The 5,860-nt window shown below is 33.1% G+C and overlaps 1 long non-coding RNA gene across 1 annotated transcript; it reads right to left on the minus strand.

Annotated features, from left to right (window-relative positions):
- Positions 1 to 437: 437 nt before the first annotated feature.
- Positions 438 to 3,148, minus strand: LOC104212891 (uncharacterized). The gene is made up of 2 exons (XR_707469.2): positions 2,729 to 3,148; positions 438 to 1,878 (listed from the first exon to the last, which is right to left on the minus strand). It is a non-coding gene; the product is annotated as an uncharacterized lncRNA (long non-coding RNA).
- Between the last annotated feature and the right edge of the window lie 2,712 nt (positions 3,149 to 5,860).

Consider the following 5,860-nt stretch of genomic DNA (forward strand, 5'->3'; position numbering starts at 1 on the left):
ACTACTGTTTAACTATATCTTACGGTAAAATATATATCTAAACATAATTTTAACTTCGAATACCTTTTTTTCAGCTTTAACCAAATGTTGTCCAAACGCCAACCAAATATCTTAGTGGGTATTATAGTTTCATTCTGGTCACTTCCTTTTTGATGATGGCTAATATCTACCATAACTATATGAGAATGGTGTTGATCTTTCTAATTATTAAACAAAATTCTAAAAAAGAAGAGTAGTCCTCTTCCTTTTAATTATTGCTGATATTGCACAACGTACAAGAATGGGTTCTCTCATTCTTCATCTCATCTTGGATGCTAAAAGTTAAGGTTTATGTCCTCCTCCATGTATTCTTTTTACGGTATAATAAAATATTACAGGTAGGGATCGTGCCAAACATCCCATAGCTTTGGTATTAGCTTGAATAAAAAAAATAAAAGTAAGAATTAAAGTGATTTTCCCCAGTGTATTGATAGATCAGTATCCCTTTATGCTGCAACTAATGGGTACAGGCACAGTTTATATGTTATAGTGTCAAAGCTTTTCTTTAATGCACCAAACAATGTACAGTAAATAGTCAACGAATGGACCATTCATGCATCAAAATCGAGCTAACTTTCTTTGCGGGTGTGTATGTGGTGTAAAAAACTAGTAACACAAAAGCTAACATTCCCACTTTCAAGCTTGTAAAGTCAAAAAGATTCAAAATCACCAAGTCTTCTAACAATTTCTGATGGTTCAAAGGTGGTCAAATCAGTCATTGATACTTGCATTAGGGTAGGTCACTTACATCACTTTTTAGGATGCGATTCTTCCTCGAACTCTGTGTGGACGCAAATACTTCATGATGCACCGAACTGTCCTTCATGATGCACCTTTTGGTGTTGCTGAAAGAGCATGAGAGCCGGCAATGCGCTTACATTCAAATATTGCGATAAACACCAATTTACCAGATGACTGCATAATTTCTTGAAACATTCATCATTAATGATTTAAATGTGACTGAGTTATTACTACTTCAGAAATCTAGGTTTTTTAGATTCTTAATGAACTTTGTTTTGGTTTTTCTTAATATGCAGGAAGTAGTCGAAAGCCTACACTTAATTGTTGTTATCTCTCCTATAGGTCTACATAGCTTATCTTTTTTCTTAGCAGGATGTCTACCTCTCACCTTTTTATGTCATTCATTTAGACCACTTCATTTCCAGTCAGATGTTTTTCAGTGTATTCATTAATGACTTTCCTCTCTTGTTTTCCCAACTCAAACCTAAGAGCTATAAGAATAATTAAACCTAGGCCTGTTTACAAACAAATAAAAACAATCACTAAGTACTCAACAGTACTGCATCATAGCAACAAAAATATAGTAGCAAATACTTTTCCATATACAACCGCTAGAAGTAGTGTTCTCAGGGTTAACTTTTTCACATTGAAAGTATAATAATTTTTTGTATTTAAAGCTACCCATAGTCAATGGTGTTAAGAACCTGCAAAATAAGACAAGTGTAGCATTTTTAAAACAAGTTAATTTATACTGATAGTGTAAATGATTAACTGTGAATGAATATAAGATTAATCAATAGATCAATCAGTTGTTACATGTGCCTTCGAGTTGACGATAAAACTGCAAAAAGCACCACTTATGTGAGTCTGTTTCATATTCAAGAACAAGCCTAAACTTGAAGCCAATGCACATATAGACTTTACACCAGCAGTACACAAACAAAACTCATTAGTCTGGCAATACAGTAATAAAATGTAAACTTGAGGAATAAAAGCTTATGGTCATATAGGTAATACAATAAATCTTGGCGTAACAGGTAATGTCCAGGGAATCGCCGTGTGACCAGGAAGTCACGTCCAAGCCATGAAAACAACCTCCTGTAGAAATATAAGATAAGACTGCCTACAATAAACCCGGAGCTTAATGCACCGAGTATCGTAAGATCTAAATAAATACTCACGCGTGCTTCAGTTGACCAAAGTAAATCATTAAGACATGGCAATGTAAAACAAGTTAGATAAAATGGTTAAGTTATTCATAAACATAGCATCTCGATAAGATTAATCCCATCTAGTGTGTGTGCGCGCACCTTTGTGCAGAAAATTAAAAGAAGAAAGGGTATTGAGCAAAGTAGAAAGCCAGAAAACAGATCAGAAAATTTTGCAGAAAAAGACCAAAAAAGCCATCATTCTACAATCATAACACAATGATGAAAAAAAAGTACTGCCTCTCTGTTTCAATTCATGTGAACTTGTTTGATTGGGCATAGAGTTTAAGAAAAAATGAATACTTGTGTAATTTGTGGTCCTAAACAAGTAAAAAAGGGGTCCAGAGTATTTGTGTGGTTGTAAAATCTTTTCATTAAGGGTAGAATTGGGAGTTTAAGCTAAATTGTTTTCATATTTAGAAATGAGTCATTCTTTTTGGAACGGATCAAATAAGAAATAAGTTCACATAAACTGGAATGGAGGGAGTATGTCTTATTTACTGACAAAAGAAACCTAAGGTTATGAAACACAGAGTATGTAAAAAGGTTGTAATGATGAAAAATGAGAATCAGAACTCAAAGACTAAAGTCAAGATCCTTATCATTACACCAATCTGCAGATACATAACGGACATACCAAAATAGGTTAATAAACAAGTACAAATTTGTCCCAAATGTTGAATATAGCACTTATAAGTGACAAACAAATAAAATAAAAAGAACTTAAACATGGGCCTCACCTTATTTATATACCAAAAAAGATCTTAATCGCGATACTAATATATGGCAGCAATCTCTGAGGGGAATGAAGCCTGGTCCGACGACGCAAAAAAATATGATCAAAATTCATAGATCTAACAACTAACAATTATAGATCTATATAAGATCTAAAAAATATATAAAACATATATAATGATAGATCTGTGTAAAGAATTTGATCAAGATTAAAGATTCCTCGAGCCAGACAACATTCCCCACAATAGAAAAGCTCCCTTTCTTGATTGTTAGGAGTTGTATTTTTGTTGCTTATTTGTGTAGTTTCCTCTCTATCTCTTATCTTTTTATCCCCCAAGACTTTCGCCTTTCCTTTAGGGGGAGAAGAAAGAGAGAGAGTGTGTGTGTGATGATGAAGAGAATGATTTGTTGTTTGGGGTGATTATAACGAGGGTAAAAAGGAGTTGAAGACTTGAAGGCCAAACGTGAACAGGACAAAAGCTATGGGCAGACTCTGACCCTACCAGCTGGACTTCCAGAAATGACCACGAACCCCTCCCCCACCCATCCCCTCCACTTCTCACCTCCTTTCTCAACAATAAAATTATTACTATATCCGTGTTTTAATTTATGTGAACTTTTTTGACTGGGTACAAAATTTAAGAAAAAATAACTTTTTTTAAAATATATAATCCTAAACAACTCAAAAGAGGGTTTAGAGTATTTGTGTGGTTATAAAAGCTTCTCATTAAGGGTAGAATTGAAAGTTTAATCTAAATTATTTCCAAATTTAGAAAATGGTCATTCTTTTAGGAACAGACTAAAAAGGAAATTTTACATAAATCGGAACTGAGAGAGTACTTATTTTGGGAGCTTGTTTGGAAAGTCATCCTATAATTGGATTTGGGTGTAATTACACTGTTTTGGCATATTTGTCTAATTAAATAATTACTTAGTCAACATGTAAGTGGATATAATTGGAGGGGTGTAATTATATTCTATAATTCTAAAGGGGGAGCTGAGAATTGCTAGTAATTACATAATGTAATTACCAGGTTTTCAATTTCTTTTTAATTTACTTTTTATTCCTACTCTTTTTTTTCTTTTTAGTTTATTTTTTTAACGTTAAATTTTTTTTCAAATATTATTTTTATATTATTTATTTTTATTTCCTCATTTCTCATTTCCCAATCTTTACTTCAGATGTTTCTACATAGTTTTTTATATTTTATTTATTTTTTAATTATTTTTCTTTATTTTTTATTACACTTTGGCTATGTTATAATTCTAATTTTTATAAAAATTATACCTCGTAATCTTAGAAATAATAAATCACCCACAAACTCTACTTATAATGAGTGATGTCATAAAGTTAAACTTTGTTATGGGATAGAATTATATACAAACTTAACTATGTTAAAATGATATATCACTTTTTAATATTTAAATGATATTCTCATTTTTCAACTTTTAGTTTTTGTGATTCCATATAGTTGCTCATATTTTTTATCTTTTTCATTTAGCATAATTGTGCTATTATTCTAGTTTTAAAACTGCTCCTCCTAATATTAGAATTAGTAAATTATTAAGAAGCATAGCATAAAATGAGTGATGCGGCTAAAGTTGAATCTCATTGTTAAATGAGGTTATAAGCTTATGTTTCCTTTTCTTTGGAATATATTTATTTAAATTATGTTGAAGCTTATTTTATGTTATGTTGTAATTTTACTGTAATGACCTGATCGGTCATTTTGAGAAATTTGCACTTTGCTCGGTAGTTTGGGGGCACAAGTAGCTTCGTATGATGTATTAGGACTTGTGTGCAAAATTTGGGTTCATTTTGAGTTGATTTGATATGTTTCGGCGTGAGTTTTTGGAAGTCGAAAGTTCGAAAGTTCATTAAGTTTGATTTGAGGTGCATTTCATCGTTTCGATATTGTTATGTGTGTTTTGAGGCCTCGAGTAGGTCTGTATTATGATAGTAGAACTTTTTTGTATGCTTAGATGGGGTACCGAGGGGCTTAGGTGAGTTTCGGATTGGTTGGGTTGTGTTGCGCTCGTTTTTCTTATATTTCGATGTCGTTTCTTCAAGCATAAATGGTACCACATTGAACAAATGAGCTTTGATTTCTGTTTTTATTGAAGCATTAGATCCGTATCGTAATTACAGAGCTATAGCAAAAAGAATCATCAAATTTGGACATCGTATGAGGATTTTATGGTCATTTTACTAAGAATTAGGTTGCTAGATTTTTCAGATTAAGTACGAAATTGCCACTGCTGCATATTTAAAAATTTGCACTATTTCCAAATATTGAAACCAACATATCTCCTTCAATATAAGGCTAAATGGAGTGATTCAAGAGCCTAACTTGACTAGAATTTTAAAAGAAATCCATTGGAAGTATCAAAAATGAGTTTTGAGATATTTTGGCACAAGAATTGAGGCAGAACAGTGTTAAAACGAGAGTTTTGTGCATTTAACATATTTTGAGTTGGGGAGCTCGGAAGTTGGCGATATTTCGAGGCGCTTTTCAACATATGAATTGGGTAAGTGTTCTCTACTCGGTTTTGGTTATATTTTATGAATCTATCTTCGATTTTAGCTTTTGGTTGTTGAATTTTAAAGAAGAAATTGGGGGTTTGGCCTAAAGTTTCATAATATAATTTTTTGAGTTTTGAACATCGATTCGAGTCGGATTTGAGTGAAACTGGTATAGTTAAACTTGTAATTGAATGGGTTGATGGTTTTTGTGAGTTTTGTCGGGTTTTGAGGTGCAGGCCCGGGTTGGGCTTTATGGTCGATTTTGGGCTTTTGAGTAAAGATTCGACCTTTTTCCATTAGATTGGTTCCTTTAGCATTGTTTGATGTATTTGAGTTGTTGTTGATTAGTTTCGAGTCATTCAGAAGTCGGAACGCGTGTGATGGGATTCTTGGAGCATAGCTTGGCTTGCTCGGTGTCGGAATTGGCTTGTTTAAGATAAGTAACCTTTCTAAACTTAGTGCTGAGGGTATAAAACCCCGAATTATGTATTATGTGATTGGTGTTGAGGTGACGCACATGCTAGGTGACGAGCGTATGGGCGTGTACCCTGTGAGCTGTGACTCTGTTGTTTCCAGGGCACTGAATAGTGGCCCTATTTTATTGATATTTGTG

This window comes from Nicotiana sylvestris, chromosome 8 (assembly GCF_000393655.2).
Source record: "Nicotiana sylvestris chromosome 8, ASM39365v2, whole genome shotgun sequence".
In the NCBI taxonomy this organism is placed as follows: Eukaryota; Viridiplantae; Streptophyta; class Magnoliopsida; order Solanales; family Solanaceae; genus Nicotiana; species Nicotiana sylvestris.